This window comes from Diceros bicornis, chromosome 13 (genome assembly GCF_020826845.1).
Source record: "Diceros bicornis minor isolate mBicDic1 chromosome 13, mDicBic1.mat.cur, whole genome shotgun sequence".
NCBI lineage: Eukaryota > Metazoa > Chordata > Mammalia > Perissodactyla > Rhinocerotidae > Diceros > Diceros bicornis.
In genome coordinates, this window is record NC_080752.1 from 41,891,807 (window position 1) to 41,905,879 (window position 14,073).

Sequence of the window (14,073 nt, forward strand, 5' to 3'; positions counted from 1 at the left end):
TTCATTTTATTAATCAATGGGCTCCATCTCCCCAAACCAAGAAACAAATATGACTGACCCAACTCTGCTGAAACAACAGTCCTAATTTAAGAAGACTCCTCATGTCCAGGTAGTCACTAGGGATGTGCTACAGATACATACAATTAATAGGTGCCCTGGACAATGAAAACTGGAACATACAGGCAGCAGACACACCACACAAAGCAAACAATTAGCAATGTGCTGTTGCCTGCAATATGCTTGTTGCTGCATTTTCTCCAACAATCACTCTTGTGTGGGGTCGGCCTCTCCCCCGCCCCCAATCTAAGTGGTTTCCCCTAGCATGTGAACAGGACCAGGAATAATTCAAATTCTGAGCTCTGAAAGGCATCCCCTTCTCAGACCTAACTTAGCCATGAAACGGCCAGGTGTTTCCATCTGTCGGTTTTCTGAGCAAAATCTCACAAATTGTTAGAAAGGCCAGAGAAGGGGTGGGGGTAAGACCTTGCTGAAAGGTGACAGATTAGCAGGCAACACACAAGAGCAAGGATCCCAAGGCCAAGAGGTCTATTATCCCCTGAACCAACCTTTATCCTGAAGTCTTTGTACTTGATCTGGAGGTTTGCAGAAGGTCCCACCCATTTGATGCATATTTTTTTCAAATACAAGAAATTGCCATGCAAAAATCTCACATTTCTGACTATTAATGTTGTGACAGGAAAAAAAAATAAATCTTTCAAAACACTCATTATTTTAAAGCACTTACACCGCTTCCCCCCACCTTTTCTTTCTCCCTAGAGCAGATGTCTATTTCCATGGAAACCACAGCTAGGAACGAAGATGTTAGAACTCATGTAGATTTTTAATCTTTCCTAATGATGCCACTTAGCTTCTGGGTTTGTTGTTAGATGCCTGGTCCAGCCAGTCTCTGTGACAAGGATTTCCTGAGATCCTCACTGCCTCTTGAGGACTGAGGGGGCTGGGGTAAGGTTTCCCCAAGAATGATCCTGCGAATAAAAAGGTGTGCGGTGGGATGATCCCTGTTCTTTAGGGTGGGGCTGCCTTTCTGAGAGCCAGACCACAGCTCTTTATTGTCAGTTCTTATGGGTGTCGTACGTGAGCCCTGGAACAGGAAGGGCTTTCAACTGTAAGGAGAGAAAAGAGCTTTGCTGCTTCACTTTAGAAAGAGGCAGACACTCCCTTCTTAGAAGCTTCCTGAAACTAAGTTCACAATCCACTCCCTCCTGAAGTGGCAGCAAGGAGTTAACAGTCACATCTTGGAACTGTCTGTCTTTGCCCATGAGAATTATTTTTGCCTCTGCTCAGATGGTTCGGTTGGATCGCTGTGGAGCTGGCTGTGACTATGGATTAGCACAAAGTGAAGTCGAGATATGGCAGTCAGCCAGCTTATTTGATCTGTGTAGACAGCTAAAGGAGAGCACTTCAGGCTTCAAAGTCCAGAAGGGATGTCTACACTGATCAAACGAGCCGGGCGTTTGTCAGATCTCCTCTGTTCTTACAGAGCACCAGCAGCCTTTGTTCATTGTTGCTTCTGAGGTTGCAGGGGTTGTCTCCCACATAGGCGCCGCCCGGGTTCCACTGCTGCTTACAGGGCTTGTCCTTGGCAAAAGGGTGTCGTGGGAGAGGTTTTCTCCTTGTCCCCAGCCTCTCTGTTCCCTTTGTCCCTTAATCCTAAGGCATCGTGCTCCAACACTCCCTTCCCTGCTCAAAACCCGTCTGTGAATCTGCTGTTTTACATGCCTGTCTCCCTGACTAGACTATTAAGTCCAGGAGGGCAGGGGTTGTGTCTTTGTCTTGGTATCCTTAGTGCCCAGAACTGGGTCTGGCCCAGGATGGTGGGACCTGGATGTTCGCAGTTGACTCTAGGCGAGAACAATCTCTCTCATCCTCAACTTCCCCTTTGCTAATACTAGACTCTGCACCATATAGGGGGGATGAGGACTAAAGGAGATCACGTACGTGAAAGCTCTTAGCACGATGCCTGGCACAGTGTACGTGCTTAATACTTGTTAACTATTGTTGCTAGAGAAGTTTCCTGATTACTATAGGCTATTGAATAAATGAAGGAACGAATGAATGAAGAGTAGACTTTCACCCTTTGGTGGGAATCAGTCACTGGGTTAACTCTTCCCATGAGGTATTTTTAAAAATTCAATTGATTTAACATTGTGACTAGATAACATATTCACATAGTTTAGAAATAAAGTATAAAAAATCCTGCTCCATTCTCTGACCCCAAATTCTGCCAAATTCTCTACCTCCCTCTCCCCCACCATAACCATTGTTATCAGATTCCTGTGTATCCTAGACTTTCTTCATGCGTACACAGCACATTTGTAGATATGTTTTCTTATTCCCCATTTTTAATAGAAGTGGTAGTCTACTATAACTGTTCTGCACCTGGCATTTTTTTACTTAATAATGCACGTCAAAGATGTTTTCCCTGTTTGTACATCAAGCATTTCCTTGATCTGGGATCCATGGTATGAATGTTCTATAATCTAGTTAACCAGTGCCCTACCCATGGCTCTTAGGTTAGTCCCAATTATTTGCTATTTCAAACAATGCTGTAATGAATAACCTTGTATATATGGCATTTTCCATGTGGGTGAGTATATCTGTAAGATATATACCTAGGGTGGTATTGCAAGGTCAAAGGGCAAACGCATTTGTATTTGGATAGTGCCAAACTGCCTTCTATACGAGTCGTACCAATTCAACACTCACCATGTGCTGTTTTAATTCTTTATCTCAATTCATTCAAAACTGGTTTGAAAGGCTTTGTCCCTAGAAATTTCAGGCATCAGGGAAAAGGAAGGGGAGGACTAGAAATCCCACGAAAGACATGGCTGTCAATTCTGCTTATATTAATAACTCCTATAAATACTTGACAAGCAGCGGCTGATCTCAGTGCAGGCTCCAGCCTGCACTGGAGCACTTGTTCCAGTCAGTCTTGTGGTAGAAGTGTCTGCAGGTGTCGCTATGAGATTGGAAGCTTTTGAAGGCAGGGTCTTTTCCATCTCTGCATCCTACTCCCCTCCCCATGGTGCCTGACACAGTGCCTGGCGTATATCTTTTTTAATTAATTCTAAGATGTATCCTTTTCTCTACCTTTTTGTATCTTTGAAATCAGTTGTGCCTCATAGTCAATAAATAGCATGTCATAATTATCGACAGCATATTTTCTTAGTGGTACGTAAAATAATGGGATCTTAAAATCAGTAGCACCTTTGAGTCAATGAAATATGGTAAAGTGCACACATATCAAGTGTGTGAGTGGAATGGGGCCAAGATGTTGCTGTCTCACCAGTCTTCTCACTCTTTGTTCTAACCCTCGTCCCTCTTATCTAAAAGTCCATGCCTCCTTCTAATGATTCCTTTCATGAGGATGACCCCCCATCTGCCTCTTGGGCTTTCACCCCTCTCCTGAACTCTAAGACCACATTTCCAACTGCCTAAAGGACATCTCCTCATGGATGCCCCATAAGGCGCTCAGACTCCCTATGACCCACATTGCACTAATGCATTCCCACCAACCACATCTGGGTTTCCCCATTCAGCTAGTGGCTTTGCTAGACTCTTGCCTTCCAAGTTTAAAACTTCAGTCAGCCTCAACTCCTCCCTCTTTCTCACCCAAGCCTCCAATTATTGCAACTTAGCATTTTCTAATAGAATGGAACCTTTTAAACGATAATAGCTAAAAGAAGAACAAAGTTGGAGGACTCACACTTCCTGATTTCAAGACTTACTACAAAGCTACAGTAATCAAAACAGTGTGGTAGTGGCATAAAGAGAGACATATAGACCAATGAAATAGAATAGAGAGCCAGAAATAAACCCTCGCATATATGGTCAAATGATTTTTTTTATTGTGAAATTTTTGTTGTACATTATTGTTTATCAGTCACTATATAAGTGCATCCCTCCACCGCTTGTGCCCACCCTCCACTCCCCTAGCCCCTGGTAACCAACAAACAGTTCTATCTGTCCGTGTCTTGGTTTATCTTCCACATATGAGGGAAATCATGCACTGTTTGTCTTTCTCTTTCTGGCTTATTTCACTTACCATAATACCCTCCAGGTCCATCCATGTTGTTGCAAATGGGATGATTTTGTCTTTTTTTATGGTTGAGTAGTATTCCAGGGTATATATATACCACATCTTCTTTATCCAATCATCAGTCAAGGGACACTTGGGTTGCTTCCATGTCTTGGCTATAGTGAATAATGCTGCGATGAACATAGGGGTGCATAAGCCTCTTTGAATTGTTGATTTCAGGTTCTTTGGGTAGATACCCAGTAGTGGGATAACTGGATCATAGGGTATTTCTATTTTTAATTTTTTGAGGAGTCTCCATACTGTTTTCCATAGAGGCTGCACCAGTTTGCACTCCCACCAGCAGTGGATTAGGGTTCCCATTTCTCCACAGCCTCTCCAGCATTTGTTGTTTTTTGTCTTGGTGATTATAGCCATTCTAACGGGTGTAAGGTGATATCTTAGTGTGGTTTTGATTTGCATTTCCCTGATTATTAGTGATGTTGAGCATCTTTTCATGTGTCTATTGGCCATCTGTGTATCTTCTTTGGAGAAGTGTCTGTTCATTTCTTCTGCCCATTTTTTGATTGGGTTGTTTGTTTTTTTGTTATTCAGTTGTGTGAGTTCTTTATATATTATGGAGATTAACCCCTTGTCAGATATATGGTTTGCAAATATTTTTTCCCAGCTGGTGGGTTCCCTATTCATTTTGATCCTGGTTTCATTTGCCTTGTAGAAGCTCTTTTTTTTTTTTTTTTTTGTGAGGAGATCAGCCCTGTGCTAACATCTGCCAATCCTCCTCTTTTTTTTGCTGAGGTAACATCCATGCCCATCTTCCTCCACTTTATATGGGACGCCGCCACAGCATGGCTTGCCAAGCAGTGCGTCCGTGCGCGCCCGGGATCCGAACCTGCAAACCCCGGGCTGCCACAGCAGAGCCCATGCACCTAACCGCTTGCGCCTCCGGGCCGGCCCAGGCCGACCCATGTAGAAGCTCGTTAATGTGATGAAGTCCCACTTGTTTATTTTTTCTTTTGTTTCCCTTGTCTCAAATGATTTTTGACAAGAGTGCCAAGACCATTCAATGGGGAGAGGACAGTCTTTTCAACAAACGGTACTAGGAAAACTGGATATTCACATGCAAAAGAATAAAGTTGGGGGCCGGCCCTGTGGCTTAGCGGTTAAGTGTGTGCGCTCTGCTGCTGGCGGCCCGGTTTTGGATCCCAGGCGCACACCGACGCACCGCTTCTCCGGCCATGCTGAGGCCGCGTCCCACATACAGAAACTAGAAGGATGTGCAACTATGACATACAACTATCTACTGGGGATCTGGGGAAAAATAAATAAATAAATAGAATTAAAAAAAAAAAAAGAATAAAGTTGGATTCTTACCTAGTACCATATACAAAACTGACTCAAAATGGACCAAAGATCTAAATGTAAGACCTAAAACTATAAAAATTTCGGAAGAAAACATAGGACAAAAGCTTCACCATGTCAGATTTGACAATGATTTCTTGGATGTGACACCAAAGACACAGGCAACAAAAGATAAAATACACAAATTAGACATCATGAAAATTTAAAAATTTTGTGCATCAAAAGACAATATCAACAGAATAAAAAGGCAACCCACAGAATGGGAGAAAATATTTGCAAATCATATATCTGATAAGGGATTAATATCCAGGATATATAGAGAACTCCTAAAACTCAACAACAAAAAACCAAATAACCTGATTTAAAAATGGGCAAAGGGGGGCTGGCCTGGTGGCGCAAGCGGTTAAGTGTGCGCGCTCCGCTGCAGAGGCCCAGGGTTCGCCGGTTCGGATCCCGGGCGCACACCGATGCATCGCTTGTTGAGCCATGCTGTGGTGGCGTCCCATATAAAGTAGAGAAAGGTGGGCACGGATGTTAGCTCAGGGCCAGTCTTCCTCAGAAAAAAAAAGAGGAGGACTGGCATCAGATGTTAGCTCAGGGCTGGTCTTCCTCACAAAAAAAAAAAAAAATGGGCAAAGGACTTGAATAGACATTTCTCCATAGAAGATATACAGAGGGCCAATAAGCACATGAAAAGATGTTCAACATTACTAATCATTAGGTAAATGCAAATCAAAACCACAAGGAGATAGCACCTCAAACCCATTAGGATGGCTACTATCAAAAAAACAGAAAATAACAAGTGTTGGAGAGGATGTGGAGAAATTGGAACCCTTGTGTTCAGTTGGTGGGAATGTAAAATGGTACAGTCACTACGGAAAAATTAAGTATGGGGTTTCCTCAAAAAATTAAAAATAGGGCCGGCCCAGTGGCATAGTGGTTAAGTTCGCCCGTTCCGCTTCTACAGCCAGGGGTTCGCCAGTTCGAATCCTGGGCGTGGACCTACTCACCGCTCATCAAGCCATGCTGAGGTGCCGTCCCACATAGAAGAACTAAAAGGAGCTACAACTAGGATACACAACTATGTGCTGGGGCTTTGGGGAGAAAATGCTAGCTAAAATGCTAGCTAACATACTCATAGAATACTCACCATGTGGCAAGCACTAGTCTAAACACTGCATGTGCGATAACTCATTTAATCCACATAACAATCTTATGAGATATTATTAACCTAATTGTAAAGATGAAGAAATGAGGGTGACCAACTGTCCCAGTTTGCCCAAGGACTGAGGGATTTTTCTGGGATACAGGATGCTCAGTGCTAAAGCTGGGAAAGTCCCAGGCAAACCTGGGTGAGTTGGTCACCCTAAAGGAAACTGAGGCAGAGAGAGACAGTACCTTCCTTAGAGGTGTTGAACAGGGTCCTTGCCTTAGGCCCTGCACTTTAAAGGGTTGCAGTCTGACCCTCCTCCAGCTGTGCCCATTCTCACAGGCAAGGAGTCCCCTGGGGCCAAGGAGATGTGTCCACCTGGAGACTGGGCACCCCTTCTAGACCACCCTCTGGGTACCCAGGTACTCCAACATTCCCTGTCCAAATGGCCTGAGTCCACTTTCAGCATCTACACCAGCCCTTTCCTTGGGTCCATCCTCCCAAGGGCAAACTTCCCGGCCAGTGAGTGCACCCCCCTGCCCAGGGCTGGTTACCTGTAGGGTGTGGACAGAACCTGGGCCTGTGGGCTGGGAGTGCACAGGAGCCAGGACTAGGAAGAGAAGGGAGCTGGCTCTGCCACATTCTGACCTGAAACACCAAGGTATCCAAGAATTCTCAACTCAAAATCTGGCTTTCTAGGTTATTATGGAAGGTATATTTGTCAAGGTAGAAGGGTAAAACATATTTTTAAAAAACAGTCTGTTAGCTTGATGTATAACTCTACACACTTAGACCTAAGGTACGTGGGCTTCCCTTTTATACTCCAGCCTTGGATCTGGCAAATGTCAACAGCAGGCCTATAGAGAAATTAAATCACTTGTCCAACGAGGCTACACAGAAGATCTTGCAGTCTGGTTCCAAGTCTATGCTCTCAGCAATCACTCTAAACTGTTTTATCAGGCTAACCCTATTATTTTACAGATGGGGGGGAAAGGCCCAGAGAACTTTAGACATTTGTCCAAGGTCACACAGCTAATTCATGTCACAGCGGGAATTTGAATTCTGTGCTTTAAATGATGCTGCGGGTACTGTTCAGTTACCACTTGTGTGAGCTTGGGCACGTGACTTCCCTTTTTTGGGCCTGAGTCTCATCATCTGTGAAATGGGCATAATGCCCCTACCTCACAGTTTTGTTGTCAGGACTAAATGAAATAATACATGGAAAGTCCCTAGCATTGTGTCTGATGCATAATAAACCCTATTTATTTGGGTTTATGACCCTATTGATGGTGTCTCCCACCCATAGCTGTGGGTGACAGCTATGGTATTAATCCTCAAGTACAGCTCTGATCATGCCACTTCTCTGCCTGAAAACATTTGATGAATTAAACTTTGGGACAAATCATATGAGATAAATTCAAATTCCTGAAACTTAAAAAAAAAAAGTTGATGATTCCTTTGGATTATAGTCCAAGGGCCCTTGGCGTGGCATTTGAGACCCTCCATGAGGTAACTGCACTCTACCTCAAGATCAATTAAACCCTGAGACTCTTTGATTCTTTTTTTTTTTTTTTTAAAGAATCACCCTGAGCTAACATCTGTTACCAATCTTTTTTTGTTCCCCTCCCCAAAGCCCCAGTGCATGGTTGTATATCCTAGTTGTAAGTCCCTCTAGTTCTGTGTAAGCCATCACCACAGCACAGAACTGACAGACAGGTGGTGTGGTTCCACAACCGGGAAGGAAACCTGGGCTGCTGAAGCTGTTTGAGTGCTGAACTTTAACCAGTAGGCCATCAGGGCTGGCTCTCTTTGATTCTTGATGTATTTGAAGATTTGTCATCTCAAAAATTGACAGTTATAGGGAAGCACAATTAAGATGCATGGAAGAATTCTGGATCATTGGACTTAGCTCACAATAGAATGGACCTCTTAAAGAATGAATGAGATCCTTGCTATGTGTCCAGACAAAGATTTGTGAGTCAGCCTCCAATGTTGAAGAAGGATTCTTGCATTAGGAGGAAGATGGACTAAGTGACTTCCCTTCAGGCTTTAAGATTCTTTTTTTATGAGACGGGGAAAGACTTGTGATCTTATGCCAAGTGAAACAAAGTCTACTCAACTGTGTGTACAATACGAGCTCAACTGCGAGCAAAATATAATGAAGGAAATGCACCAAAATATTTGTTCTGGAAGGTAAAATAACAATTGAGTTTAGTTTTCTTCTTTGTATTATTCTGGATTTTCCAAACTTCTTAAAGTTTGGAACATATTTTATTAATGATAAAACAATTGTGTTTTAAAAATAGAAAAGAATGTTGTCTTCCTCACTGATCTTATGTCCTCCTATGTCTCTGAGACCTCTCCCTCACTTCCCCCCAACCCTCCAAGTTTCAGCTTTATTGGACTATTCCCAGCTCCCTGAAAAGTCACACACCTAATATGTCCCAGTGTTTTACTGACACCAACCCTCAGCCTTGAGACTCTTGGCTTCTGTCTCTATTGAAATTCTCTCCACCTTCAAGGTCTTGATTAACCTCTCTAACCCCCACCATGCCTAGTATTGTAGTGATCCGTTCACATCTTTGTCCCCCTCATTAGAGAGTAAGCTCCTTGAGGGCAGGATTCGATATGATTTTGTCTTGGTATCCCTACAGTGCCACAAATAGACACTTGGCAAATGTTGAATCGTTTGGCTGACGTCTTTTTGGCCACTAACTGACACTTAGGGTTGAGGGTCAGACAGTATAACTGAGGGTGTCTTCTGGAGTCTGGTCTCTTGCAATTCAAAAAGTACTATCCCAGGGACACCTTAAAATATATATTTTACTTGTTTTCAAATGTTTAATTTTGAAATCATTTCAGATTTCCAGAGAGTTGCAAGGTAGTATACAGAATTCCCATATACCCTTCAGCCAGCTTCCTCTAATGTTAACATCTTACATAATCTTGGTACATTTATCCAAATGAAAACATTCACGTTGGTACACTACTATTAACTAAACAGCCGGCTTTAATTGGATTCCCCATTTTCCCACTGGGGTCCTTTTTGTGTTCCAGGATCCAATTCAGGACACCACCTCGCATGTAGCATCAAGTCTCCTTAGCCAGTAACACTTCTTTTAACGTGGAGGCTGGGGTGATTGCTTCCTATTGTTTCTTCCAACCAATCTTTTCCAAATAGTCAAAATGTGAGCAAGAAAGATGGCGTGGGGATGGTGAGGTTGCTGCACTCGCCCTCTGCTGGGCTTCTGGGGCTTTGAACAGGTAAATGGACTGTTCCTCCCACATGGGGCTAGGAGGATATTTTCATTTTAGATCTAGTCTTTTTCTTGAATGGGCACTTGTGGGCCTAGAAACAGAGAGGAGTTACTAGTTACTTTTAATTCATTAAATTTCTGGCCCATTCCATAGCCCATTTTTCCACAGCCTGGCACGGGAACATGTTGCCAGTTACTTACAAAACTTCCGAGCAGTTGGCTTTTATCAGCAATCTTAGCAATTCAGTGAGAACAGAGGTTACAGCTGTCACAGGAAGTTGAAACCAGGGCTGCTGAAATCACACCCGTTCCAAGGCGGGTGAAAGTATATACGGAGTAGAATTCAAGCCCGGAAGGTGGGGGTGGCTGGGGTGTCAGGTGGAGAAGGGTGGGATGCTGTGCAAGACAAAATATACGAGGGGAAGAAAAGCAGATGTGTCACTGGAGCTCAGGGGTGATTTATAGACCTTCTGGGGCTTACTGCTAAGCCCTTGCATCAATTAGCAAGCATCAGCGCTGCCGGCTTCACAGACCCCACTCTGCTGGATTCCCACCGCAGCCTCCTCATTGGTCTTCGTTCTGCCCCTTCCCTCGAATCCATTCCCAGCATGGGCGCCTGCCAACTCAAATCACTGGAGAGAGCAGCCCCATCTAGGCGGGAGGGGTGGGGTATGTTACTTTCCTGGGGCTGCCTTAACAAAGTGCCACAAACTGGGTGGATTAAACAACAGAAGTTCATTATCTCACAGTTCTGGGGGCTACAAGTCCGAAATCAAGGTGACAGCAGGGGTGGTTCCCTCTGAGGGCTGGGAGGGAAAGTCTGCCACGCTTCTCTTCTAGCTTCTGGTAGCCTCAGCCGTTCCTTGGCTTTAGATGGCCTTCTCCCCACAACTTCAAATTGTCTTCCCTCTATGTGTCTGTCTTTGTGTCTGAATATCCCCTTTTTATAGGAACACCAGTCATGTTGGATTAAGGCCTACCCTGATGGCCTCATCTTAACTTGATCATCTGCAAAGACCCAATTGACAAAGAAGGTCACATTCATGGGTACAGGGGGTTAGGGCTTCAGCATCCTTTGGGGGAACTCAATTCAATCCAAAACAGGGGGCTCCCACTTAGCTATGGCTGATAGCTATCCTGGAACCATGTGTGGGTAAAGAAGCTAGAATTTAGGATTTCTTGTGAAATCTCCTGATTTTTAAATATCGGCATCCAGGGCCCAGCCCAGTGGCGTAGTGGTTAAGTTCATGGGGTCTGCTTTGGCAGCCTGGGGTTCGCAGGTTTGGATACTGGGTGCAGACCTACGCACCGCTTATCAAGCCATGCTGTGGTGGCATCCCATATAAAGTAGAGGAAGATGGGCACAGATGTTAGCCCAGGGCCAATCTTCCTCAGCAAAAAGAGGAGGATTGGCAACAGATGTTAGCTCAGGGCTGATCTTCCTCACAAAAAATAAATAATTAAATATTGGTGTCTAATTAAATGCATATATTTTTTTATCATGACTGCCAAAAGCAAGTCAACCTCTGCTCCAGTCACCACAGAGTTCTCTCTAAAAATCTGGTCCCATCCTTCCACTTTACCAACGCCCATGGGACTAAAGGGCAAGTTCCTTAGCATGGCACATGAGGCCCTCGGCAATCTAACTCTTTCCCATCTCTCCAAGATCCTTTCCCACTGTTCCTGCCATGCCCCACCCGCTGCACCATCATATCAAAAGACTTGTCCTTTTCCAAACACACTGTGCTGTTCTGCACCTCTGTGACTTTGCACCCTCCCTCTGCCTGTGATGCCTTCTCCCCTGCAGTCCATCGGGAAACTCCTGGCCATCTTTCAAGTGCCCCCTCATTGCCACCCACTCTGTGAAGTCTTTCCTGTCCCCTCCCCCACAGAGTTAACCTCTTCCTTCTTTAAGCCTGCACTGTACCTTACATTTCTCTAGTATAGCACTTGAAAGTTTCTTTGCTATTATTTGATTACACGTCTGCCTCCTGTCTGGACCGTGAGCTCTATGGGGTAGGGACTGTTGATCTGGAACATGTAGCACAGATCCTGGCACACAGTAGGTACTCAGTAAATGTTGATTAAATGAATATTCTTTGCACAGCATCCAACTAGGTACCATGAGGGACCCAAAGAAGCATCATGTGGAGTCCCTGTCCTTGACAAGATACTACCAGAGAAAAGGTCAACCATATTGGTGGCATATGACACCAGGCAGAAGGAGAGGCTACTGAGGCCTACGGTGGTCAACGCATTCTCGTCTGGGACAGAAGATATCCTGTTTCGGTAGCCTGATAGAGCACTGCTTTTGTATGAAGAAAGGTCAAGATGGTCTGGCAAATCCTTCCTGGAACAGGGAATTGCTGTGCTGCACGCTCGCAGAGATAAGGTCGACTATGGTGGCTCATTACAAGGAGAGAAAGTGGGGCAGGGAGAAGAGGGCAGGAGAGAACACAGGGAAACAGAGATGGAGAAAGAAGAGGGTAGAAGTATGAACAGGAGGACCTGAGGACCTGTGCTCATCTCCATCCCTCTCCTGCATCAGTTTTCCCCCCTCTACCAGCTCTCTCCTATCAGCATATATACACGCTGCAATTCATTCCACCCTAAAACCCTTTGCTGACTCCTTCCCGAGTCCCCCACTTCTCTGCTCTCCACCGTAACAACACTCTCTGAGAGGGTTGTCATTCTTGCTGTCTCCAACTCCTCTCTGCCTTTTCTCTTTAAACCCTCTTCCTGCAGACTTGTGCTCCACCACTCTATGGTCACTGCTCTCGTCAAGATGATGTCTATGTTACCACACCCAATGGCCAACTGCACATCCTCATCATCCTTGCCACGGCTGACCCTGAACCACTTTATTCACCTGGCTTCCATACTCTTCTGGTTTTCCTCCTACCTCACTGGAAGTTCCCTTTAGTCTCCTTCGCTAGCTCCTCTTCATTTCCTTCACCTCTAAGTATGACAGGACTCAGAACTTGGACCTCTTCTCTCCACCCAATCACGCCCCTGGCAATCTCAGACAGTCATATAGTTTTAAATACCATCCGTGCTGCCGACTTCCAAATTTATATATCTAGCCTGGGCTTATGCCCTGGACTCTAGTCTTATTTATTCAACTCCTACTCTGCATTTTCACTTGGTTGTCTCTTAGGCATTTCAAACTAAATGTGTCTAAAACTGAACTCCTGATCTTCTCCCACTCTCCGACCTGTTCCTGCTATTGTTTTGTATATTTCATTCCTCTTATCACAAGTAGGCAAATTATATATTTATTTATTTTCTGTGACCCCGCCCCCCAGCTTGAATTTAAGATCCACGAGAACAAGGGCTGTGCCCATTTTCTTCCTTACTATAGAACACTTCCTGACACATAGTAGGCTCTCAATACATATTTGATGAACAAACTGAGGGCATTAGGCCTCAAAGCATAGTCGTTATGGTGTGGTCTCTGGAGCCTGAGTCTCTGAGTTCAAATCCTGGTTTTACCTCTTACCTTGAGCAAGTGGAGCCCCCCGAGTTTCAGAGTCTGTAGAAAGAACACCAGGAAACTTGGCCCAGAGAAGAAGTTGCTGCTTTTGATCTTGATTGTCCATTCATTTAACAGGAAGTTACTGAGGAACTCTGCAAGTGTCAGGCCCCGTGCTAGGCCACAGAAGTGTGGGAATGAGGAAGGCAAGTCCCTGGCCTCAAGAGCTCCCAGTAAATAGACAGTCAGCTCAGAGTGCTGAGGGACCACAGGAGCAGCAGCTAACAGAGGCAGAGGAGGGAGAGCAGGGAAGGCCAGACCTGAAGAGAGTTTGCAGGCTGAGAGGAAGCGAAGAGGGAGCCAGGAAGAGGAAACAGGGAAGCTACACGCCCAGAAGAGAGAGCGAGCCTGGCACAGGAGTGAACTGCAAGGGGTCTGCCCTCTCTGGAGCCCTTGGGTTTCAACTGGTAACACTGGGCTCAGGACTGGGGAGCGGCTGGGGCAGGAGATCCAAGGCCTTGCGAGCGCTTCAGGGTGGGGCTAGGACTTCAGGGATGCCGACCCAGAGTCACACTGTCACAGGTTCTTTGAGCTGAGGGAAGTCACCCTTGAATCCCTTTCCTGCATTTTAAAAAACTAAAACAAACTCAAAAAGTACAAAAAAGAAAATTACTCATATTTCCCATTACCTGGAATTAACCATTGTTTATATTTCGACATATTTGTTTCAGTGTTTTCTTTATGAATATACAATTTAAATTTCCTTATGTATGAATGC